The 27017-nt window shown below is 42.3% G+C and overlaps 1 protein-coding gene and 1 non-coding gene across 3 annotated transcripts in view; both read left to right on the top strand.

Annotated features, from left to right (window-relative positions):
- Nucleotides 1–27017, top strand: part of LOC124778018 (zinc finger protein ubi-d4) — a 249386-nt gene that overhangs the window by 103665 nt on the left and 118704 nt on the right. The window lies entirely within an intron of this gene.
- Nucleotides 9916–9990, top strand: Trnat-ugu. Its single transcript has one exon. It is a non-coding gene; the product is annotated as a tRNA-Thr (tRNA).

The raw sequence follows: 27017 nt of genomic DNA, 5'->3' as shown, positions 1-27017 counted from the left end.
CAGGGATCGCACTACAGATGCCAGAGCTGTTTCCTCCCCATGCATGCCAAGGAGTATGTGCCCATCTTGTCTGGGGCACGGGGACTCCGGGCAACGGGATATCGGCCAGGTACCCGTTGCTTTGGCTGGGTGGCGCCCTTGGGGAGAGCCCTCGTTTGGAGTAGGTGGCATCTGGGCGGATGTGGCGCAATGAAGCGCAATAAATCACACCAAGCTGGTGGTCGCACGGCCACCAGCGTCTCTAAGTGAGGTAGAGTAGACTTTGATGCTGCGCAATATGACCCTCAGTCGTTCCCCTCGTTGGCTGCGCCATGGGAGGGACGCTGATCTAGTGCCAAGCGGGAGCCTTACGTACTGCAATACCTTGTCTGCAGCAGGACTGATGGTGACTCCTTTCTTACGACGAAGCCTCTGTTTTTTGCGGAACACCTGGAGGATAAGTTTGGGGAAGTGACGGGGTTGTCTAAAATGAGGAATGGGTCCATCCTCCTCAAGACGTCCTCCCCAGCCCAGTCACGAGCGTTGCTCTTGTGTGATAAGCTGGGTGACGTCCCTGTTACCGTCACTTCCCACAGTAGCTTAAATATGGTCCAGGGGATTATTTACCATCGTGACCTCTTGTTACAATCCGATGACGAGCTGAGAGCCGACTTGGAACGACGTGGTGTACATTTTGTCCGTCGTGTACATAGAGGACCCAAGACTCACAGGGTGGCCACCGGTGCCTTTATCTTGGCCTTCGTGGGTGATGTCTTGCCCGAGAAGGTCAAGGTGATGGTTTACCGTTGTGACGTCAAGCCATACGTCCCTCCCCCGATGCGGTGCTTCCAGTGCTGGAAGTTTGGGCATATGTCCTCCCGTTGCCCATCCAGCGCTACATGTCGAGATTGCGAACGCCCCTCTCATCCCGATTCTCCATGTGCGCCTCCGCCTGTATGTGTCAACTGTGGGGAGCACCACTCTCCTTGCTCGCCGGATTGCCCCGTTCTTCATAAGGAGCTGAAGATCATGGAATTTAAGACTCTGGACCGGCTTACTTATCGAGACGCAAAACTGAAATATGAAAGGTTGTATCCTGCTTCCATTCGAACATCTTATGCTGCAGCCACGTTATCGTCGCCCACGCGAGCGACGGTTGTCGCCTCATCTGTGCCGCCTTCAGTGGGCCCTCGGGGCCGTGTATCTCTGTCTGCCCCCCTCGTGTCTGGGGGCAAGCCTTCCTCTGTTGCTCCCTTAGCAGTTGGGGCAAACCCTCTTCTGTCACTCCCCCCACGCTTACTTCGGGAGTGACATCTGCTCCACAACAGGGAGGCTCGATCCCTCCCCCTCCTTCTCCGCCGGCGTTGCCTCCGCCGGTTCCTCTCTCGCGGAAGGGGTCCCTCGGGGCTCTCCCTTCCTCCGTTTCTTCTCCTACCCAGCCGGATGGCAGCCAGTGGCTGAAGGTTCCGCCACCTGCTGGTCGTAGGGCTTCTGCATCGTCGTCAGCCTCCGACGCTCCTTCAGAGCAGCTCTCCCAGCCCTCTCACCCTAAGGGCCGACGTGAGAAGAAGGAACGGCATGGTCCAAGAAGAAGGACGTTCCGGCGGTTTCAGCACCGCCTGCTGTACATAGTCCTGGCTCCGGGGATGAGGTGGAGATCCTCGCCTCTGCCGCGGATCTGGCCCTCACGGAACCCTTGGGGGCCTCTCCTATGGACTCAGCTGACTCTCCCCCGGTGGCGGCAGTTGGCTCTGAGGCGCTGTCTGCCTCTTAGTCGCATTCACGCCCTCCCAGTCCCTTCCTGCTTCCATTCTCCAATGGAACTGCGGCGGTTATTTCTGCCACCTGCCTGAGCTCCGGATGCTTCTGAGTGTTTCCCCTGTTCTCTGCATTGCTCTGCAGGAAACTTGGTTTCCTGCCATGCGGACCCCCGCCCTTCGCGGTTATCGGGGATACTATAAGAACCGTGCTGCCTGTCAACGAGCGTCAGGTGGGGTTTGCCTCTTTGTTCACCACTCTGTCTTTAGCTCGCCAGTACCCCTTCAGACGCCTTTAGAGGCAGTTGCTGCCAGGGTTGAGCTCTCGGCAGCTATTACTGTTTGCTCCGTTTACATTCCTCCGGATGGGGAGCTCCCCCGACATGTCTTGGCTGCGCTGCTGGCTCAACTCCCACCACCATTGCTGCTTCTGGACGATTTCAATGCCCACAACCCTCTATGGGGTGGGACTGTCTCTGATGACCGCGGTCGGGCCGTGGAGCATTTGTTGGCTCAGCTCAGCCGTAGCCTCTTGAACACAGGTGCTCCCACGCATTTCAGTGTGGCCCATGGCTCGTTCTCGGCCATCGATCTCTCTCTTTGCAGCCCCGGACTTGTCCCATCCCTCCACTGGAGGGTGCACCCTGACCTGTGCGGTAGTGACCGTTTTCCCATCTATTTGTCACTGCCCCAGTGTCATTCTTCTGGGCGCCTGCCCCGCTAGGCTCTCCATAGGGCTGACTGGGCGACTTTTACTTCCGCTGCAACCATTGAGTCTCCCCCACAGTGTAACATTGACTAGGTGGTCCGCATCTTAACCACGTCAATTATTTCGGCGGCCGAGGCTGCCATCCCCCGCTCTTCTGGCCTCCCTCGGAGGAAGGCTGTACCCTGGTGGTCGCCGGAGATTGCTGAGGCTATTCGGGACCGTCGGCGGGGTCTCCAGCGTCATAGGCGGCACCCGTCTCTAGAGACCCTCATCGCCTTTAAGAGGCTCCGTGCCTTGGCCCGTCGTCTTATTGCACGGCGTAAGCAGGAGTGCTGGGAGAGGTATGTCTCATCCTTGGGCTCCCATGTCTCCCCCTCGCTCGTGTGGTCCCGGATCTGGCGGATTTATGGATACCAGACCCCTATGGGTGTCCCTGGGCTCTCCTTGGACGGCGCTGTCTGCACGGACGCTGCCGCCATTGCTGAACGGCTTGCCGCGCACTTTGCTAAGAGCTCTGCAACTGCATCTTATCCCCCCGCCTTTCGCTCTCTCAAGGAGCGAGCCGAGCGGACGCCGTTCTCATTCCACACGCGTCGTTCTGAAAAATACAATGCTCCTTTCAGCGAGAGGGAATTCCTCGCTGCTCTCGCCGATTGCCCTGATACAGCACCAGGACCAGACTGCATCCACGCGCAGATGCTGAAGCATCTCTCCAGGGACTGCCAGAGACACATTCTTGCGATATTTAATCGCATTTGGAGCGAAGGCGTGTTCCCGTCGCAATGGCGAGAGGGTGTTATTGTCCCCATCTTGAAGCCCGGTGCGGACCCACTGGCAGTGGACAGCTATCGGCCCATTACCCTCACCAACGTTTTGTGCAAATTGCTCGAACGTATGGAGGGGCGGCGTTTGTGTTGGGTCCTTGAGTCACGCGGTCTCCTCGCTCCATCCCAGGGTGGCTTCCGTCGGGGCCGGTCTGCAGCGGACAATTTGGTGCGGCTGGAATCTGCTGTCCGTACGGCCTTTGCCCGACGTCAGCATCTCGTTGCTGTACTTTTTGATCTGCGGAAGGCGTATGACACCACATGGAGGCATAACATTCTTGCTACGTTACATGACTGGGGTCTTCGTGGTCCGCTCCTGGCTTTTCTTCAAACCTTTTTATTTCGCCGCTCTTTCCGGGTGCAAGTGGGTGCAGCCTCTAGTTCATCTTACTTACAGGAAAATGGGGTCCCACAGGGCTCAGTGTTGAGCGTCTCCTTATTTCTCGTGGCCATTAATGGTCTGGCTGCAGCCGTGGGGTTGTCGGTGTCTCCTTCTTTGTATGCTGACGACTTCTGCATCTCCTTTAGCTCCATGACTACAGGAGTTGCCGAACGCAGGCTGCAAGTAGCCGTTCGCAAGGCAGCATCATGGGCTCTGACTCACGGTTTTCAGTTCTCTGCAGCCAAGACTCGAGTTATGCACTTCTGCAGGCGTCGGACGGTCCACCCTCATCCCGAACTTTACCTCGACGGCCACCTGCTTGAAGTGGTGGAGACTTGCCGCTTCTTAGGCCTCGTGTTTGATGTCCGGCTCACGTGGGTTCCTCATATTACTCAGCTGAAGCAAAAATGCTGGCGGCACCTCAACGCCCTCCGCTGCCTTAGCCACACGTCTTGGGGTGCAGATCGCTGCACGCTGCTGCGATTGTACAGAGCCCTTGTGCAGTCCTGGCTTGATTATGGGAGCCTGGCCTATGGGTCTGCATCACCCTCAGCGTTGAAGTCGTTAGACCCCATACACCACTGTGGGGTTCGGCTTTGCAACTGGCGCTTTCCGTACGAGCCCCGTGGATAGTCTACTGGTGGAGGCCGGGGTTCCCCCGCTGCGGATTCGCCGCCATCGACTGCTCGCCGACTATGCTGTCCACGTGCATTGCTCGCCTGGCCATCCCAATCATCGCCTGCGTTTCCCTGCCGTGGTCCTCCATCTGCCCGAACGGTGACCTCGGTCTGGGCTTTCCATAGCTGTCCGCGTCCAGTCCCTGCTGTCCGAACTGGGGTCATTCCCTCTTCTGCCTCCCTTCCGGGTCCGTGCGCCTACGCCTCCCTGGTGTTTGCCCCGGCCGTCCGTCCGTCTGGACTTGGCACAGGGACCCAAGGACTCGGTTCCGCCTGTGGCCCTCGGTCGCCGTTTTCTTGCGCTCCTCGCCTCATTTCCGGGCTGTGAGCCTGTCTACACTGATGGTTCCCTGGTTGATGGACGCACTGCCTACACTTTAGCTCACGCTGCCCATGTTGAACAGCGCTCCTTGCTGGCTGGTTGTGGTATTTTTACTGCAGAGCTGGTGGCCATATTGCGCGCTCTTGAGCGTATGCGTTCCTGCTCAGGTACGTCCATCGTCATCTGCAGTGACTCCCTGAGCAGCCTCCAGGCCATCGACCGCTGCTATCCCTCTTCTCCTCTGGTGTCCTCTATTCGGGAGTCTGTTTCCACCATTACCCGCTCTGGTCGTTCGGTGGTCTTTGTTTGGACGCCAGGTCACGTTGGAATCCCGGGGAATGAATGTGTTGACAGGCTGGCCAAAGGGGCGATCGACGCCCCAGCTTTGGAGATCGGCCTTACGGCTCGCGATCAGCAGCTGGTGTTGCGCCGTAAGGTGCTTGGGATGTGGTCTGTTGAGTGGCGTGGTATGACAGCCCCGAATAAACTGCTGGCTCTCAAGGAGACGACCGATGTGTGGCGCTCCTCCCTGCGGCCTTCCCGCAGGAACTCTGTAATCTTGTGTCGGCTGCGCATCGGCCATCTTTTGCGTCAGGAGGATCCCCCCCTGTGTCGGTGTGGGTCCCGGCTGACGGTCGCCCACATTTTATTGGAGTGTCCCCGACTGCGCACCCTCTGGCAGTCTTTTAATCTCCCGGGCACTTTGCCTTTGGTTTTAAGCGACAATGCCTCCATGGCTGATGACGTTTTAAATTTTATCCATGGTAGTCCTTTTTATGGTTCCATTTAGCGAGGTCCTGCTCCTTTACCTTTGTGTGTCTCTTGTCCTCGAGTCTCTCATATTTGGTTGCAGATTTTAGTGTGTAGTCGGTTGGTTGACTCTTTCCCTTTTTTGTTGTCGTGGTCAGTCAACCAGTCTCCGGCCATCTTCTTTTCTTCTGTTTCCTTTTGTCTGGTGTTCATCTGTACTCTTCGTGTCAGTAGTGTTTGTTACCGCATTTGTGTTCTTTTAGGGCCTGGGGGGGAGTCTCCTTCCCCTTGGGGTTTTACCTGCTTCGTGCATTTATGTCTCGCCTGTTTTTGGAATGGGGTACTGATGACATTAGCTGTTTAGTCCCCCTTCAACATCCGAACAACCACCACCACCTCCTGGGATTGGAATGACTCCTTAACCTCTCCCTTAAAACCCACATCCTTTCGTCTTTCCCTCTCCTTCCCTCTTTCCTGATGAAGCAACCGTTTGTTGCGAAAGCCTGAATTTTGTGTGTATGTTTGTGTTTGTTTGTGTGTCTATCAACCTGCCAGCGCTTTTGTTTGGTAAGTCACATCATTTTTGTTTTTATATATATAATATATATATATATTAAAAACAAAGATTTTATATATATATATATATATATATATATATATATATATATATATATATATATATATAAAATTATAATGAAATAGAGGGAAACATTCCACGTGGGAAAAATATATCTAAAAACAAAGAAGATGTGACTTACCAAACAAAAGTGCTGGCAGGTCGATAGACACACACAAACACAAATATACACACAAAATTCAAGCTTTCGCAACAAACTGTTGCCTCATCAGGAAAGAGGGAAGGAGAGGGAAAGACGAAAGGATGTGGGTTTTAAGGGAGAGGGTAAGGAGTCATTCCAATCCCGGGAGTGGAAAGACTTACCTTAGGGGAAAAAAGGACGGGTATACACTCGCACACACACACATATCCATCCACACATATACAGACACAAGCAGACATGTCTGCTTGTGTCTGTATATATATTAAAAACAAAGATTATATTCTTCTTTCTATTATATATATATATGAGGGAAACATTCCACATGGGAAAAATATATCTAAAAACAAAGATGATGTGACTAACCAAACAAAAGCGCTGACATGTCTGCTTGTGTCTGTATATGTGTGGATGGATATGTGTGTGTGTGCGCGCGCGAGTGTATACCCGTCCTTTTTTCCCCCTAAGGTAAGTCTTTGTCTTCAGTCATTCTTTCCATGTATGATTCATGAATGGAACAGGGAAAGGGGGGAAACAGTAGTGGTGCTCAAAGTACTGTCTGCCATACTTTTAAGGTGGCTTGGGGAGTTTAGATGTGATGTCTTACGTTGTAATGCCGCATGAGATCAGAAGTGAATGCCACTGAATTACAACAGGTGAAAGTAATGAATAAAGGAAGATGATGATAAAGGCTATTGGGATATGAAAAGGTGATGAAAGTAAGAGCCCATGCAAAAGATGAAAGTAGCTTTAAGGAAATATTAGAGCATAAATAATGATTACTTCATAGACTTTCATCTTATGGTTGAGAACTGTAGGGTCCTGCTAAACGGCTCAGGCATACACTACACATTAGAGGTTGCTGCCAAGGTAACTAACAGTTTATGGAGCACTCACACCCATAATTCTGATAAGATAGTGATAGCTGTCAGAGACCTGAAATTATAAATGTAAGATCTCTCTCTCTCTCTCTCTCTCTCTCTCTCTCTCTGAGGCTAGTAAAATCCTAGTGACAATATGCCAAAACTTTTGCAACTGAGGAGGAGAGAGGTCCATAGGAGTGTGATGGCCTTTTTGAAAACGTCTACACTGTAGTGTAGATTTGGATCCCACATATCACATCCTGCAGCCATTCACCTAAGTGGGCCCTTATTTGTGAGTAATCAATGGAAAAATAATTTTGCATGATGCTGTAGAGCAAGGGTGCCCAACCCATTTATCACAATTGACCGGTCGATCACCATGGCTTTTTGAGTCAATCTTTCAAAACTGTTTTGTGAAATCTACTTAACTGAGCTGTTTTTGTGGAACACCAGACTGTTGACAAAGTGTGTTTCACGTGGTATTTGTAGGTGGTAGGTCTCACAACACCGTATCTGCCTCTTTTGTCTCCATCTGCATTTCACAGCCTTTAACTCTCGCTCCAAGCATGGTGAGGTTACTGCTCATAAAATGTAACTTGACATGTTGTGAGCGTAGCTTGCAGTGAGCCGGGAGAGCACTCAGGGTTCGCTGTAAGACTTGACCTTTGGAAGCACAGTTACAGAAATAAAATACTAAACACTTCCCTCAAATACAGTCAGACCTGTCTGATGAACAAACATCATTGGATCCAGAAGCTGTGGAGAATTCAATGGCCCACCTGTTAGCACTGAAGACAGCATATGGAAAGGTCAACTTTTACAAAATGTGGATTTAGAGGATATTTCAAGTAAAATGAATTGCTCTTTTCTCTTGTAGTGAGACTGAACTTGAAAAGGAAGTAATTAGATTTCAAAGTAATATTTCCTTAAAGTTTGGGTACAATGAGTGTTACTTTTGGAGATTAATGAATGTGAAAATCTACCCTAACATTGTAAAAGTGGCATTGTATGTATTATCATTTTTTGGATCAACTTACTATGTGAGGCAGCATCTTAAATGATGCGTACAGTGAAATCTAAGTGTAAGACGGGTCCTTATCTTTCAGAATATGTAAGGTTAGCTGTGACTAACATTTTGCCAGGTTATAATAAACTTGTCAGTGACGTGCAAAGCCAAGTATCTCACTAAACTTTTTTCACCATTTATGATGGCGTATATTTTAATTTTTTTTTTTTTTCACATGTGTAACATCTTGAAAATTGAGTAGTAGACTTACAACTGTTGATGGAGAAAAAATTGCTATGTACAAATTTTTAAATCATTAGATCTCTAAATTGTCAAAATTGCATGTAGTAGATCTCAAGCCTAAAAAATTTGAACATCCCTGCTCTAGAGCCTTATAAATAAAGGGGTTCCCCAGGATAACGGGTTAGTATAGTGGTTAAGATGCATACATGATGTGTGTGGGGTCAGATCTCGTCAGGTGCTGTGAATGTTTTATTTTTAAATTTGTTTCAAAGTGACTTTTATCCAGTTAATTAATTTAAATGTATTTTTAATCCTTTACATCATTTTAATCATTGTAATAACTTTTTTATTTGCTATTTTTTTCTGTCCAATCATTCATTCTTTTCCATTTGCAATAGTTGTGTATGTGATTTTAATTATTGTGGTTTATTCTATCACAAATTTAAATATTTGAAAGTATCAACCTATTGGGTAAAAAACAAAGGTGAAATAATCTATTTATATTGGCTGTACAGTGGTATCAAAAATGCATTTTTTGTTATATTAATGACTAGTCAGATTATTAAAACATAAATTCTTGTTGCACTGTGGAAAAACTAATGGAGATGAAGATTTGAATCAAAGAGGGAATTATAAAAATAATAAAATTCAAGCAAAGTGAGGAATAGAAATAACGAATGGAATAAATTGATAAAAAGGAAGAGAGTAAATCAAATTTCGTAAATAAAATAATTAAAATCACATTAACAAAGATTCCAAATGAAAAAAGAAAGATACAAAGAAAAATGAGAACAAATGAAAAAGTTAATACAGTGATTGAAATGACATGGCAAAAGATTAGAAATTTTTAAAATAATTGCTTGTAAACCAATTAATTGAATAAAAGTAATGATAAAAGTCATTTTGATAAAGACTTAAAAATAAAAATTTCACACCATCTGGTGGGATCCAAACCATCGACCCAAAAAACTACTGTCCATATCCTTGACATCAATTTGTTGTAGAATCTTAGAACATATTCTGTGCTCAAACGTAACGAGGAGATATCTTGAACAGAACAGTGTCCTCAATGCCAATCAGCATGTATTCTGAAAACATCGATCATGTGAAACCCAACCCTGATTTTTCTCACCTGACATACTGAAAGCTTTGGATTAAGGCAACCATGTAGATACTGTATTTCATGACTTTTGAAAAGTGTTTGAATTTGTACTATACCTATACTTATTGTCAAAATTACCATCATATGCGTTATCAAATGAAATTTGTGGATTTTTGGAAGGGAAGACACAGTGTTAGATTGGATTGAGAGTCGTCGTCAGGTGTGCCCCAGGGAAGTGTGTTGGGACCCTTGCTGTTCATGTTGTATATCAATGCCCTTGCAGACTTTTTGCAGGTGATGCAGTTACCTATAATGAAGTACTGTCCGAAAGAAACTGCATAAATCTTCAGTCATATGCACACGCATTCTCCGAACTCTTACAGGACTAGGTAAGATTGTTTGCCGTGAGTAACTAGTGTAATAGGCAGGAACACTATGAATGTAGTGTGTGGACATTACGTTGGGAATGTGGATCTCATGGGGAGTGTGCAAGGGATAAATCCCTGCAGTCGCACTATCCGCTATGCCCTCGGTGGCTCGTATGGATAGAGCGTCTGCCATGTAAGCAGGAGACCCCGGGTTCGAGTCCCGGTCGGGGCACACATTTTCACTGTCCCTGTTGATGAATATCAACGCCTGTCGACAGTTTAGGGTCTTGATTTAATTATCATTTCATTCTAAGAGAGCTGCATGGTCACTGATGGTATCTTTTCTTTCAGACATGTCCGAAAGAACAGATACCATCTTCATATATACCATGAAAGTTCCCTCCCTGGTTGCATATCTATCCAGTGCATTGTTAACTACTATTTTAAACTTGAGCCAGAGTTCCTCTACACGTTCCTGCCCTCTGCTGAAAGTTTCAAGTTCCTCACTGAGATATGAGACTACTGATTTTTTTATCTTGTTTAATGAACATATATATCTTTCTGCTGCTTTTAGTTGTCCTTTGTACTTCGGTAATCATTGTTGCCACAACTGTGAGATGGTCACTGATACCAGTTTCAATGTGAACATCCTCAAACGGGTCAGGTCTATTTGTTGCTATTAGATCAAATACATTTCCGTCATGAGAAGGATTCCTAACTATCCGCTCTAGATAGTTTTCAGAGAAGGTGTTGAGTAATGTTTCATACTACGTCTTATCATGCCCATCACTAACAAAGCTCTAATTCTCTCAGTTGATAGTTGGATGTTTGAAGTCTCCATTAGTGATTACAGTATGACTAGGGAACTTACATACAAGCTCATTGAAGTTTTCTTTGAAGTTTTCAGTTACATCAGGAGATGAGGCTGGTGGGTGATGGAAGCATTTCAAGCATGTTAACACAGGGTTGCCACAAGTTCTGGAAATCAGGAAAATTTGGGAACACACACACACACACACACACACACACACACACACACACACACACACACACACTGGAAAAATCTCGTTTTTGGGAAAACAAATCATCTCTATCTTGTCTATAGGATTCCAAAAACTGCCATGCACTAAGCATTCTTTGCTCTTTGTGCTGATAAATGAGCATCTCTGGAGCCCATCTCACACACAGGTGATATCAAAGCTATTCAGTGACAGTCACGTTTGAGCAACATTTGGAATTCATTACCCAGACCACTTATTGTCAACCACCAATCACTTTGAAGATTTTGGTTCACTTGATCAACATCAACAATTTCTTCGGTCCAAACACTGGGCCTGTCAGTCCATTGTTCAATGTGAACATTTGTATGGCCATTTTGAAATTCTAGACACCATTTTCCAACTTGTTTGACACTCATTATTTCAGGTCCATATACTAGGTATAACCCATGATGGATTTCAGCAGCTGAAGATCTTTTTACCAGTAAAAATCTAATCACACTACACACTTCATAACTGGTGGCATCTAAAATTGTCTTGCCCATTTAGATCTGCTCTCACCATCTGGCGAACAAGTGCTGAATCAAATCAATACTGCAGTAGTTTCCTAGAAAGTCAGTAGACAGCACTGCATCCATGATTCTTCACTCTGACCTGCTATCATTTAAATATTGGTCACTGGATCTTAGTTTTAGAATACACCTCATATAATTCAAATAGAATTAAAAGAGATTGCTACTATCAGGAATCAAACCAGTGACTTCATGATTATAAGTCTTGTACACTGTGCAGTTGGCTACCGGCAGCTCTGTTGAAATGTTCAAGTGCTGGCAGGTCGACAGACACACAAACAAACACACAAAATTCAAGCTTTCGCAGACATATTTAAATATGTGCTTGTGTCTGTATATGTGTGGATGGATATGTGTGGATGTCTGCTTGTGTCTGTATGTGTGGATGGATATGTGTGTGTGTGTGCGAGTGTATACCTGTCCTTTTTTCCCCCTAAGGTAAGTCTTTCCGCTCCCGGGATTGGAATGACTCCTTACCCTCACCCTTAAAACCCACTTCCTTTCGTCTTTCCCTCTCCTTCCCTCTTTCCTGATGAGGCAACAGTTTGTTGCGAAAGCTTGAATTGTGTGTGTATGTTTGTGTTTGTTTGTGTGTCTGTCGACCTGCCAGCACTTTCATTTGGTAAGTCACATCATCTTTGTTTTTAGATATATTTTTCCTACGTGGAATGTTTCCCTCTATTATAACCAAAACAAAGATGATGTGACTTACCATACGAAAGTGCTGGCAGGTTGATAGTTTTTTTTTTTTTAAGTGCGTCACACTAAGAAAGTAATGTTGTGTCACTGCCCTTCACATGCAATAGGAATGAAGAAGATCGAAGAGGGCCAGTTTGTAAGATCCTCTTTTGATATAGAAATTGAAACTTCATACAAGGTGATTTGAGTAAGAATCAGTATTCAAAGTGAGAGTAATCTTCTAATTTGGTCTCTGTAAACCAGCAGATTCACCCAGATGCAACACAAAACTTCAGAGAAAACTTCAACTCACAAATACGTAAGTTCCCCAGTCATATTATCGACATTGGAGGAGACTTTGATCATCCGATAGTCCAGTGGGATAATGACAGTTGTGTAAATAATGGGCATGATAGGACATCCTGCTTTCTCTAAAGACTATGCAGGGCAGAAAAATTAAAAGTCCGTGCTTGATGGACAACAAAAAGACTTGACCTCTTTGAGGATTTACTTCTACAGCAAACTAGAAAAAGAGGCAGTAATGTCGTACCCCAAGGAGGTACTGGAAACATTTAGCTCTGGGTAGGAACATGTAGTGAAACTATGGCTCAAGTGCAGAACAATAGATGACCAAGCAGTACCTAGTACAACAGTACATAATGGAAGGGACCCCTCATGGTGTACAGTCACTATAAGGAATCTACCAAAGAAACTGTGATTGCAGTGCAACAGGTGTAAACAAAACCTACAGCTCTTAGGTACAGATATGCTGAATGAAATGCAATTGACTGTCCAAAAGGCAATTCATGAAGCCTTCAGTGACTACTGTAACAGAATCTTATCAGAAGAGCTCTCATAGAACCCAAAGAAATTTGTACATATGTAAAGACTATCAGTGTAACCATAGTTAGTTGATCATCAAGGACATGAGAATTGAGATTAATGGCAGTAGAGTAAAAGCAGAAATGCAGAATCCTATTTTAAAATGCTACTTCACGAAGGAAGATTCAGTAATTCTGACCCAGTTTGATTCTTGCACCACTGCAAAATTAGTTATATTTAGTGTCAGTGGCATTATGAAACAGTTGAACTTGCTAAAATTGAATGTATGCTGTAGGTCCCCAAACCAAAACGACAGATCAAACCTGTGTATAAAATACAGAGAAATAGTACCTTATGACTATATTATACTATATTACCGAGCAGTTAGCAGAAGTAATCCATCAAAGCACTGCTCTGTATCTTTGCTGTCCATCAGTTCTAGAATCATAGAGCTTGTGTGGAGTTCACACATAATGAGTTATCTCAATCAGAATGCCAACCAGCATGGATTCCGCATACATAGCTAATGCGAAACACAAGTTATTTTCTCATGCGGTATCCTGAGAGCCATTGATCAAGGCAATTGGACAGTTGCAGTATTTCTTGACTTTTGAGAAGAATATGTCTTCAATGCAACAGACTTACAGGAAATACAATCTGTTAGTTATCAGTCAAAAATTTGTGACTGGATTGACGATTTGTTGGTAGGGAGGATGCAGCATATGATTTTGGATGGAGAGTCATTGATAGATGCAGAAGTAGCTTCTGACATGCCCCACAGAAGTATGAGGGGACTGTTGCTTTCATGATACTTAATAGTAGCCTCAGACCTTTTACAAATGAAGCTCTTATTTATCTTAAATGAAAAACAGCTGAAATAAGTTGCTCAAATAATTCATCAGCTATTAATAAGATTTTAAAGTGGTGCAGAGCTTGGCAGCATATTTTAATTTGGTGTAACTGTAAAATTTTGTGTTTCTGTAAATCATAGAGAAATAGTATCCATTGATTACAATAACGATGAATCACAATTGGAATAAACCAACTCTTACAGATACCTGGATGTAACATTCGTATAGGTGGCCACTTCACTACAAAAGAACTGATAACAAAGCCCTTGCACAGTCTATCCTAGGATTTTGCTCAGGTATGTGGGACCGATGCCTAATAGGACTTACAAGGAGAGGTCCTCGGTGGTGCAATTGACTTTTTGAAACTGTCTATACAGTGATGTAGGTTAAGACCCCAGGTATCACACACTACAGCCATTCACCCTGGTGGGCCCTTGTTTGCGAGTAATCGATTAAAAAAAAAAAGAAAAAATGGAATTTTGTGTGTCACTCAACAGCATTAAAAAAAGGTGCTTTATAGAGTCTAGTTGTGTGGCGGAGTGGATTGGATAAGCACTTTCCATGCAGGTTGTTATGGATTCGAATCTTCTCAGGGGCAGAAAATTTTTTCATTGTTAAATCTTTATCAAAATGGTCCTCTTGCCCTTTGTTAAATCTTTATCGAAATGACTTTGACCCTCTTTTATTCACTAATGGATTTAAATGTAACTTTTTTCAAATTCGATTCCTATGTCACATAATTTTAATCATAATATCAACTTCTTCATTTGCTCCCTTTTTCTTCCTATCATTCTTTCTGCACTTGAAATCTTGGTTCATGTGTTTTTAATTACTTTTATGTATTAATTTCAATTTGATTTATTTTGTTTTATCACCCTGTTTTTTTCGTCCACATTATTTAATTCATTATATCTGTTTTTCATTCTGCTTGAATTATGTGTTAAATGTTTGTATGACAATTACTGTGCAAAATAATTGCATGTCTGGTAACAAAAATACATTTTTCACACCACTGTGCAAACATAGAGTATTTCATCTTTTTTTTTTCTTTTTCTTTTTTTTTTCAACTGATAGATTAGAATTTTTCAAATAATTAAATGTTATTATAGATAAATATAATTAAATTCACATTCACAAAAATTCTGTTTGGAAACAGGATGACATATAGAAAAAATGAAACAAATAAAAAAGTTGATGTGGTGTTCAAAATGGTATGACAATGGAGTGGAAATAAAAATTACATTCAAACCAATTAATTGAATAAAAATAATGATTGAGTAATTTCTATAAAGGTTTAAATATCTAAAAAAAGAAAGCTGCATCTGATGAGAACTGTACCTACAACCTCCTGCATGCAAAGCTGTTACCTTATCCATTACACCATGCAGCCAGACTACACAAAAGGACTATTCTACTGCTATTACGTATCATACAAAATTCCGAATTTCTTTTTTCATCAATTAGTCGCAAATGAGGGCCCACCAGAGTGAATGGTTGCAGTGTGTGATACCTGGGATCTTAACCTACATCACCATGTAGACAGTTTCAAAAAGTTTATCACCCCTGTGGATACCTTTCCTTGTTAGAGAGGTTATTGAACATATACCAAGAAGGTGTGACATATTGAATCTGAGTATACATGAATTTCCATGCTTGGTGAGAGACTTCAACTATTGTGGGAAGCCCACTTATAAAGTTTCAAGCACCAGTATTAAGTGACTAATCTGGGAATGTATGACAGACTCTTATCTATCTCTCCAATAGGAGGCGCAAAGACAAGAGTGTACCAATTACAGAACACACAGAGACATTTTAAAAGTCATTCTTCCTACACTCCATATGCGAATAGAATGAGAAGAGATCCTAATATTTGCTTTGAGGGATGTACGCTCTGCCACACACACTTCACAGTGTTTTTCAGAGTATGGATGTAATGTGGACACAGAGTACCCAGTAACAAAAAATGCAAGCAGAACAGAAAAGTGTTCATTGAGGATTCATTCATCATCAGTCCTACAGATTTTCTCAGAACATAATGACAGAGCAATACAGGACAAAAGTTGTTTGTAAGGAAACACATTACTTATTTGTGCTTCTTGATTGCCATTATCTGTAATGTGATACAAATCATTAATTTAGTGTGTACTAATTTGAGCCATAAGAGGTGCAGAGTGCTTTTGAAATTGTGTTACAGTGTTATTTCTCCATTGCAGTTAACTGTTCCCATAATTAACACAAAATAATTTGTTACAGCTTTAGGCCAATCTTTTTCATGTCATGATCAAAGAGCGATGACATCTGTAAGCAACAGTTGCACATTAAGAACAAAGAACTGAAATGTTTTATCATAATATATGGCAATAGATTTTGTCGTATCAACAAATAATATTATGCATGTGAAATGTATTATGGTTTTGACACTATGCCACGTTTTGTGATACCTGACGGTAAGCCAAATTAATGGCATAGAGCTGTATCATTTTTTGACATAATCTCCTGCCACACTCATTACAAGTTTGCTAGTGCTACAGTGTACCTTAATTTCCACTGTGTGATGGACCTCCCCATCATGATTGTGGAAGACATCATAAATTTCATTTTCTTGGAGCCAACTATGTACCAAATATTCATAGGGCTTCTGGCTATTATTTATTTATTCCAGTGAAAATCAATTTCCCTTACAGCAGTATTTATTATTTTATTTTGAGATTTATCTCATGTATATACAACCAATTTCAAGACAATATTGTGTTATCTTCAAGTACCTGTAAGGCATGCTTCATGAAGAAAATGCCCTAAGTACTCTGAACCGTCATTCCATTAAGGAAGACACCTGTAATTTGTCTGCTATGCGCATCGAACATCCTCTGCTTTCATTTCTACCATTCATTCACTTCTTTTTCTTTTTTGTCGTATATTATGATTCTTATTTTTTCTGTCCCTGGCTGTTTCTTCTCCATCTATTTCTTTCACTTTTACAGTTGCTAGCAGTTTCGTATTTTCAGAGTTTCATTCCCTTATCTCTATCCTGTCAAATATTTTCTTTGCAAGCTGTAACTTGCTGTTTTAAAATCTCCATGTCTCTGAAATCCATGAATACTGATATATTTTCCAAAAATTCTCTTCTCATTCGAATAAATCTCTATCTCTGAAGCTATTATGTTGTCTCCTTTTGTCTGTATGTTGTCAGCTGGTACTTGCAAAGTAGATTTTTTTCCTGGCTATTCTTCATTATAGTGTTATTGTTTATATCATTATTGTCATAAATGTTCGAGCTTTACTGACCAGTACTAGTTTGACACTATGTCAAATAGGATCTGTTGGTGATGCCCTGAACCTCAGTATAATTTACATATATAATTTATTTCTAGATAATTTTTCTGTATTGAAGTAGTGTGGCTGGAAAAGATTTTTCTGTGCCTCATAGGTTCTTAAATGCACAGGCTGTCTCTCGGCACTCAAACCAGAATTTTTGGGGAAACCTGTGCATATAAACTGTTAATGGTGATCAGTAAGTTGTTTTTACTAAGAATCTGTCCCAATTCCTGAGTGGTCCCAGAGTAAGGTAACAGCCTGTCGATTGTTTTAGCAGTGCACACAACAGAAACTTGACAATAATCAAATCTGGCTGTTGGGGAGGCCATGGCAGATTATTTCTTCTCAATATCATCTACTGATCTTAGCCATGTCCCGATGTAAGAATGTGGGAACTAACAGTGTGTAAGATAGAACACTTGCACCATTATGTGAACATGCTCATTTAAAGTAGTTTAATAAAATGTCTAGGGGTAATGCTTGCAGCCTCTAAAGCATTATTATGAAACTGAGTTCTTTAGTTTAAAGACAAACTGTATCGCTTTGATGTGGTACCTACGTAAATGCGGTAAAGGTTCACATGAAGTTGAAACACAATGTACGTCACAATTGTTTGGCATAAACTTGTTTTGTAATCCTCCCGTATGGCATAGAGTGTGCAAATTTTTGTTGAGAAAAGCAAAAATTCAGGAGTTAAAGAAGGCAAATGGCTGCAATATGGAGAAGGTAGGACGTTGATTAGGCTTTAGAACTGTAACTCTGTGGTCTTAACTGTTGTTTGTACTGCTGTGAAGTTGGTGTGCTGAGTGTGTATCAACAGTTAATTTTGTCAGTATTATTTGGTAAGAGCCTATTTCGGCATTAGTTTCGTAAATTGGTTTGTGATGAACTAAGAAAAAACTTACATGAGATTGATTTGTTTGTATTTCCATTTTATTTGAAAGACTAAGTATCAGAGTACTTGGTGTTTATGTACACAAACTGACTTTAAGTTTTATTTTGTTTAAGTGATACAAGGAAGGTTACTCAGTGAATTCACTGCTGGTAGGCCTAATTTGTTAATGCATATCTATGAGAATCAACATTACAATACGAGAGAAGCAAAGTTGCTACTCACCATATAGTGGAGATGCTGAGCCGCGATAGGCACAATAAAAAGATTCACACAATCACAGCTTTCAGCCATTAAGGCCTTTTTCAGCAGTAGACACACATACTAAATACACACACGTGCACAGACACACTCACGCAAGTGCAACTTGCACACACATATGCAGTCTCAGAGAGCTGAAACTATACTGCGAGCAGCAGCACCAATGCATGATGGGAGTGGTGACTGGGTGGGGGTAAGGAGGAGGCTGGGGCGGGGAGGGGAAGGGATAGTATGGCAGGAGTGGCGGACAGTGAAGTGAAGTGTTGCAATTTAGACGGAGGGTAGTAGAGAAGGTACGAAGGGGGGGGGGAGGGGGTAAGTATCAGAAAGGAGAGAAATAAATAAAAAGAAATTAAAAGACTGGGTGTGGCGGTGAAATGACGGCTGTGTTGTGCTGGAATGGGAACAGGGAGGGGGCTGGATAGGTGAGTACAGTGACTAACGAAGAGTGAGGCCAGGAGGGTTACGGGAACATAGGATGTATTGCAGGGAAAGTTCCCACCTGCGCAATTCAGAAAAGCTGGTGTTGGTAGGAAGGATCCATATGGCACAGGCTGTGAAGCAGTCATTGAGATGAGGGGTAGCATGTTTGGCAGCGTGTTCAGCTACAGGGTGGTCCACTTGTTTTTTGGACACAGTTTGTTGGTGGCCGTTCATGTGGACAGACAGCTTGTTGGTTGTCATGCCTACATAGAATGCAGCACAGTGGTTGCAGATTAGCTTGTAGATCACATGAATGGTTTCACAGGTAGCCCTGCCTTTAATGCGATAGGTAATGTTAGTAACCGGACTGGAGTAGGTGGTGGTAGGAGGTGTATGGGACAGGTCTTGCATCTAGGTCTGTTACAGGGGTATGAGCCATGAGGTAAGAGATTGGGAGCAGGGGTTGTGTAAGGATGGACGAGTATATTGTGTAGGCTCGGTGGATGGCGGAATACCACAGTAGGAGGGGTCGGAAGGATAGTGGGTAGGACATTTCTCATTTCAGGGCATGATGAGAGGTAATCGAAACTCTGCCAGAGAATGTAATTCAGTTGCTCCAGTCCCGTATGGTACTGAGTTACGAGGGGACTGCTCCTCTGTGGCCACACTGTGGGACTTCGGGATGTGGTGGGAGACTGGAAAGATAAGGCACAGGAGATTTGTTTTTGCACAAGGATGGGAGGATAATTACTGTCAGTGAAGGCTTCAGTGAGATCCTCGGTATATTTAGAGAGGGGCTGCTCGTCACTGCAGATGCGACAACCACTGGTGGCTGTATGGAAGGGACTTCGTGGTATGAAATGGGTGGCAGCTGTCATCTGAGATGATATCAGTTGGGAGCTCCACATCCACACCCTACCAGCCTGTAATTTACAGGAATTGGATGTTTTGTGTGTACATACGTCAGCTGTCACAGACCTTGGCATGGGATTGCTGCATGAGGATTGTGGTTTCATTGGGACATATGCAGTGGGACAGAACAAAAGGTAAAAGGTTCCTAATGAGGATCTGTTATGCATATGAAGGGGTTGCTTAAAAGACGGTAGTATCACAGAACAGGGGGGGGGAAGTATTGTACTCTTCGGATGAAGACTGAGGTCATGGAAAAGAAATAGAACAATTGAGGTGGTAAATAAAGCAGAATGTGGGAAACAGTAATGGGAAAAAGGTAAAAAAAGAGAGTAGTTTTATAATTCTGTTACCATTATACTTACCCACAAACAGGTATATCCTGTTACCTGTGGAAGAAGAGGAGCCTCATTCATTTGTAGAAGAAAATAGGATGCAGCAGACTAATAATGATGGTTTGTAAACAGAGTTGAGTAGTAATAGTACTTACTGCTAGGCAGGTGCCATGGGAGGAGTGTAGGCGAAGAGCTGCGAGAGAAATTAAGATTAAGGTACCTGGTTACAAGTGCTGTAAAACCTAATGCTAGCCTTCGACAGCAGGTAATAAAGGATTTGAGTACATAAGATCCAATATTGGTAGCTGGTGGAGCAAGCAACAGGCAGGCCAAAGAATATAATCTGAGGAGTGGCAGTGGTAAGCTGGGTGCAGTAATCCCACACACATGTGGATTTTGTTGAGGTTCTATAGCAGCATGATGTACCTGGTATAAATAAAGCTGTAAGCCAAGTTAACCAGGAATTGATGAGGATGAGACTGATTTTGAGTGTGGCTCACTGTGGTGTTTCGCCAGTTGCTGATGTTGGCAGGTGGGAGTACATAAGATATAATCTAACCCTTTCCAGGAGAGGGAAAGATAGTTTAGCAGAAATGCTAACTGAAAAGATAAGGAGCGTCACTGTCACCAATGATAAAATTCTTGCTGTTATGGGTGTGAGAGGTGTGCCTTGGCTTAATACCTCATTCAGTCATGCTGTTAGAAAAGAAGTTGAGCTAAATGTAGTATCAAACACTAAAGAAGTTTTCATGAATAAAGTTACCATGGCCCATCAGTTTCTTTGATGACTAAAAAATAAAATCAATGGACTTTTTGTCTTTTTACATGGTCTACGGTGTCAAAAGAAATTTGATGACTTGTATCTATTTGAGCCCAGTGTAAGTACAGGAATCAGTATGATAAACACAGAGGACAATAAATTAGCTAACTTTTTATTCCCATAGGGAATGTGTGGAGAACTTGAGGTATTGTCATGTATTTTAAAAACAGCATCAAGTTGCTTGTGCTTAGACCAACAATATGAAATATGTGTTTGTGAATTGCTACCACTGAAAAACTTATTTGTAATTTTTACAATAAACAACCTCCACTGGGAAATTTTGATATATGGGATGTTTCACAATTCCCATTACAGGATTTTTGGGGTTGTAGAGATGATTTACTAGATAAAGTTTTGGTAAGGAATCCATGTCTGGAAATGTACTGTTTAGATGTAAAATATGTTTGAGACTGGATCACTTTGAAATCTCCCACTTTTATTCTAATGAAATGATTCAGATCTCGTTACCTTAGAACCCCGATCTATATGATATCATGGACAATACAAAACTTACTTGCTGTGATACCAGCCCATTGTTCAGATGAGGCCATGACAGGGCTCAACTGAAAGAAGATCAAATCACTAGTGTTGGTTGAATGTTAGTGGCATTGTAAGCTCCTTGTCAAGTGAAATGTGCCAATTTGCATAGGAAATGACTTTTGACACTGTGATTTGACTTTCATGTTTACAGGGGACCTTATGGACTCGTGCTACATCGACATTTACGGACATGAGTTCCTTGTCAAAACTTGGTACATAAAGTTCCCTCTACAATCTCTAGAGGCCTGTAATAGGAATTGTGAAACACCCTGCATATAAAAAATTGATTTGTTGTACCACTTAACTGACAAAAGAAAGGAAATGTGATGATCAGCGGAGATTTAAATTTTGAAATGAACTTTCTGAAATATCCAGGTAAAAGAAACAATTTGGGAATTACATTTATAACTTGACATATATTTTTGTTTTTTGCCACCAGAAGTGCGAAGCATAGCAGACAACAGCAATACACTTATATATTTGTAAGTGAACACCGAATCATTTATAGAATATCATCTCTGGCCATGCTGCACAACTAGTCACACCTAATAACTCCCTGATTACAGTGAAGTGGCATCATGGTTAGTGGAGAGGAAAAGGAAATTTCCAAGGCAGCCATATGGTAACCTGAGTGGACTGATGTGTGTGATGTAACAGATAATCAATTCAAAACCTAGGTGGGTTTTCATCAATCTCTGACATTTTCTTTCCAAAGAAATCAATGAAGTATGACAGTACTGAGATAAAAGTACTGCTTTATGGATTACAAAAGGAATCAAAATAGTGTGTGTAAGAAAACTAAAATTATGTGAAGAAGTTGTGCAAACAAATAGGACTGGTTTCCAATTTTAGGGAAGAGTGTACTGTAGTAAGTAAATTAATTACAAAATAAAAAAATAAACCTCGGCATAATGTCTGAAATTAACCATTCAAATAATAAATCTAAATCTGTATAAGAAATTTTCAAAAGAGAAATTCGAAAATCAGTTAAGGAATGTGAGGATTTAGTTATTAAAAGAAATGCCAAATAGTAAATGATAGCAGTCAGACAGTCAATATATTTACTTACCATTCCCTGGAAACAGCTCAGAAGTTTATGATGGGCAATTCAAAGGATAAAAAACAATACACTAAACGCAAGAACCAGTCTCAATGCCACTTACATACAGCCAAATCAAATTACTCCATGCTCTGCCAAAGAAATTAAGAATATAATTAACTCCCTCAAAAGCAAAAACTCTCAAGGTTGATACCACCTCATGTCAATTATTAAAATCATGCTCTTCACATACTTGCAATGTATTCAGTCCCAGGGCATCCATACCTGGGGGTAATGGGGAAGGCGCCCCCCCCCCCCCCCCCAACCCCCAAAGCTCTCAGGAAAGGTGAAAAATTGTAGTGTAGTCAGGTGTCTTTCTTTCAAGAAGATAAGAAGATTATTTAAGTGTCAGTATTATTACTTAAAAAGATGCCCCCCCCCCCCCCCCCGCCCCACAAACTGTTGTATGGGCACCTTTGGCTCAGTTGCATATGCAATACAAGACTATTACTATCCTCGCAGGTTGAAATATGCTATTGTCAGACAAATGGACAAAAAGGTAGCAAGATTTTGATAATTACCATTCAGTCTCACATCTTACCAACTCCTCGGAGTTACTGGAAAAGATTATTTATGCAAGAACAGTAACTCATCCAACCCAAAATAAGGTAACATCAGCTTCAGTTTGGATTGTGAATGGGTCTCTCCATGTGCAAAGTCCCAGTTTTCAAATTGGATTGTACAAAATTTAAATGAGAAAATATTGTCTACTGGTATTTTCTGTAACTTGTTGAAAGCACTTGATTGTAGAGTTCACATTATTAGCCCAGAAAAGTTTGAATGTAATGGTATCAGAGGCATTGCTAGGAACTGTCTTCTTAACAAACTAAAAGAAGGCATAGTGTCAATTCAGTAGACTCGGGGAGTGTATACAGTGAAACAGTGTCTTCAAAAAGGAAATAATCACTATAGTTACACCAAAAGTATTGGTATGGTGTACCCTCTTGTTCTTGTTATTCGTGAATGGTCACTCATTTTACATCCAAGATCCTGAAATTGTCTCTTTATTAATTATGCAAGTATTATAATCAGACACAATGGAGAAACTGCAACAATTTAAAAAAGTGAAAATGATTAACTGCCCATTGCAAAAGCACAAGGTCTGATCACACTGTTAGAAACTATGCAAGAATAAAAATCAATAAACTAAACAGAATATTCTAAATTTTGAGATGTTTTTATTCACATGAATCTGTGCTGATAGTCACTTGTTAAAGACCTACTTCAAAGTCTAAGCTCTTCAACTTTTGTATTATGGATAGTAACAATCTTTTGGGATGAAAATGCCAATAATTAGTTTCATTTTTTTCTATTTTCATTCAACAATATGTTAGAACATCATATTTTGGCCCAATGTTTCGTTAAAGAAGAAAGTGTTTACTGCACAGAAGTAGCAAGGCTAAAATGTGGTGTCTGCTTTTTAATGTAAACGTCCAAGCTTACTGTGGTCTGACAGTACATTTGTTACTGCATGAAGTTTGTTGTCAACAACCAATCCCAGTTTAAAAACAACATTAACATTCATAAATAAAATGCTAAACGGAGAAATGACTTATACTATCCTTCACTCAGCCTTAGTGTGGCACACAATATAGTGATCTATTCAACCATAAAGATCATTGACTGCTTTCCCAGTCATGTGAAGAATGTCTTACATAATAAAATTAGCTACAAATATAAATTGAAATTATACCAGCGTGAGATCCCCAGCTGCATAGGAAAATATCTGAATGAGTAATAATGAAGAGTGATTGTGCGTGAGCACGCGTGCGTGTGCGTGCGTGCGTGCGTGTGTGTGTGTGTGTGTGTGTGTGTGTGTGTGTGTGTGTGTGTGTAAAAGACAATCATGTAAACTGTCATCAGAAACTTCCTGGCAGACTAAAACTGAGAGGGTGTATCACAATTGTAAGCTGATTGACTCATTCTGCGTCATACTGAGAGATCACAATTATTGTCTGCGTAACTTGCAAATAACTAACAGTCATCTATGCTTGTAAGTATTCTTATAAAAGAGTAAAGAGCAGACATGATCCAAAGAAAAAGACACTCATCCCACACACACACCATGTCTCTCAGCAGAAAGACATATAAACACTGTCTCCCCATTATCCACTGCTTTACAAGTGATGAGAGATAATGATAAAAACGGAAGAATATTTTTTTTTTTACAAAACTGCTGCTTTTATGCTTGTGTTAGTGTGAATAGATTACCAGTTGTGAGAAATGTATATTAGTGACCATTACAGATATGCCCTGCATTGGCTGCTTCTTCCTTTTAATGTGTAATTTGACTCATTTCACATTCCTGAAGATTCTTTTTCCTGATACAGTTTACAGATGCTCAGATGAATGTGTGAATGAATGAATCACAAACACGAAACTGCTACATATATCTAATTGTAAATGCCGAATCATATCCCTCAAGATTTTATATTGATCGTCAAAGTTCACAGAGTATTTGATTAATTGTGTGTAAACATATGTTTGGTATTGTAATTGTTGATGTTGGTGAAAGTTTGACAGTGAACATAGCAGTTTTTCATAGTTATGAACAGTTTTCAGAATAAAATCTTCACTCGGCAGCAGAGTGTGCACTGATATGAAACCTCCTGGCATATTAAAACTGTCTGGACCGAGACTCGAACTCGGGACCTTTTCCTTTTGTGGGCAAGTGCTCTACCGACTGAGCTACCCAACACGACTCACAATTCATCCTCATAGCTTTAATCTGTCAGTACCGCATCTCCTACCTTCCAGGCTTCACAGAAGTCTCCTGTGAACCGTGCAGAGCTAGCCCCCTTGGAAGAAAGGATATTGTAGATAAATGGCTTAGCCACATCCTGGGGGATGTTGTCAGAATGAAATATTGACTCTGCAGCGGAGTGTTTGCTGATTGCTGATCTTAAAATAATATGCCAGGAAGTTTCGTATCAGCACTGAGTGAAAATTTTATTTTGGGAACACCCCCAAGGCTGTGGCTAAGCCATGTCTCTGCAATGTCCTTTCTTCCTGGAATGGTAGTTCCACAAGGTTCCTAGGAGAGCTTCTGCGAAGTTTGGAAGTTGTGAGAATGGGTCGTGAGTCGTGCTTGGGTAGCTCAGACTGTAGAGCACTTGCCCACAAAAGGCAATCCCAAGTTAGAGTCTCAATGTGGCACACAGTTTTAATATGTCACAAAGTTTCATATTAGTGCACACTCTGCTGCAGAGTGAAAATTTAATTCTGGAAACTTCCCCCCCAGGTTGTGGCTGAGCCACGTCCCTGCAGTATCCTTTCTTCCAGAAGTGCCAGCTCTGCAAGGTTGGCATGCGAGGTTCTGTGAAATTTGGAAGGTAGGAGACTAGGTACTGGAATGATTGAAATTGTGAGGACATGTCGTGAGTCATGCTTGGGTAGCTCAGTCAGTAGAGCACTTGCCCGGGAAAGGCAAAGGTCCTGAATTTGAGTATGTTTGGCACACAGTTTTAATATGCCAGGAAGTTTCATCAATGGTTTTGTTTATGAAACTAAAAATTATCGTACATAAACTCCAAATTATGGAAAAAATTGAGTCATTACCTTGTGCATGCCCTAACATAAGCATTAGTCTTTTTGATGCTTGGAAGAGATACAGGATTACTTTAGCATTAAAATTCACTCACTTTTTTAAAATTCAGTTCATGAATGAAGTGGACACCTTACAATGGAAAGCCCAATTTGGAACAGTAGCAGTTACTGAAAATATTGATTGCTACTTTCAATAAGGACAACACATTGCAATGCAGACAGAATGAAAAGATTGTTACACACTAAGCTTTTGACCAGACCCTTCAGAAAAGAAAGGAAACCACGCATTCACACAAGGGGGCACCCCTCATGCACATGACTGCCATCCCCGGCCATTCTAGCTGGACTGCAGCTGTTGAATCGAATGAAAACAGCAATCAGGAGTGGAGCAGGAAAGGGGGAGGGATAACAGAGTATGGTTGGTGGAAGAGAAGAGTGATGGCTGGCAGTGTGTGTAGGGACTACTGTAGGAGGGGAAGGACAAAGTTTGGCAGCATCGAAAGGCTATGTCGAGGGGGATGGGGATGAGCAGGGAATGGAAAAAGAGAGAAGCAGAGAGGGGAAAAGACGGGTGGATGCCTTGGCAGAGAGTGAAGTGAATTGGAAGAGATTATAAGACAGAGGGGGGGCAGAAACTGATGTATGGAGGGTGTGTAGACAGTAGATTATCGTAGGTTCAGGCCGGGATGAGTTTTGGGAGTGGAGAATGGATTGTAAGGATAACTCCCATCTGCATAGTTCAGAAAAGTTGGTGATGAAGGGGAGGATTCAAACGATCTGAGTTGTGAAGCAGCCATTAAAATCAAGCAAGTTATGAAACGTCCTGCCAGATTAAAACTGTGTGCCAGACTGAGACTGCAGGAGTTTTGCAGGCAGACTTCTGTGATGGTAGGAGATGAGGTACTGGTGGAAGTAATGCTCTGAGGATGGGTCGAGACACGCTTGGGTAGCCCAGTCATAGACAACTTGCCCACAGCAGGTGAAGGTCCCGTGTTCGAGTCTTGGGCCGGCAAACAGTTTTAATCTGCCAGGAAATCTCGTATTAGTGCACACTTGACTACAGTGTGAAAATCTCATTCTGGAAGCATGGTATGTTTAGCTGCATGTTGTGCCACAAAGTGGTCTAATTTGCTCTTGGCCACAGTTTGACAATGGTCATTAATCCTGGTAGACAGCAGGTTGGTAGTGGCGCATTTCA

This window comes from Schistocerca piceifrons, chromosome 2, assembly GCF_021461385.2.
Source record: "Schistocerca piceifrons isolate TAMUIC-IGC-003096 chromosome 2, iqSchPice1.1, whole genome shotgun sequence".
NCBI lineage: Eukaryota > Metazoa > Arthropoda > Insecta > Orthoptera > Acrididae > Schistocerca > Schistocerca piceifrons.
Note: the sequence above shows the minus strand (reverse complement) of the source record. Positions and strands in the feature narration are given on the sequence as shown.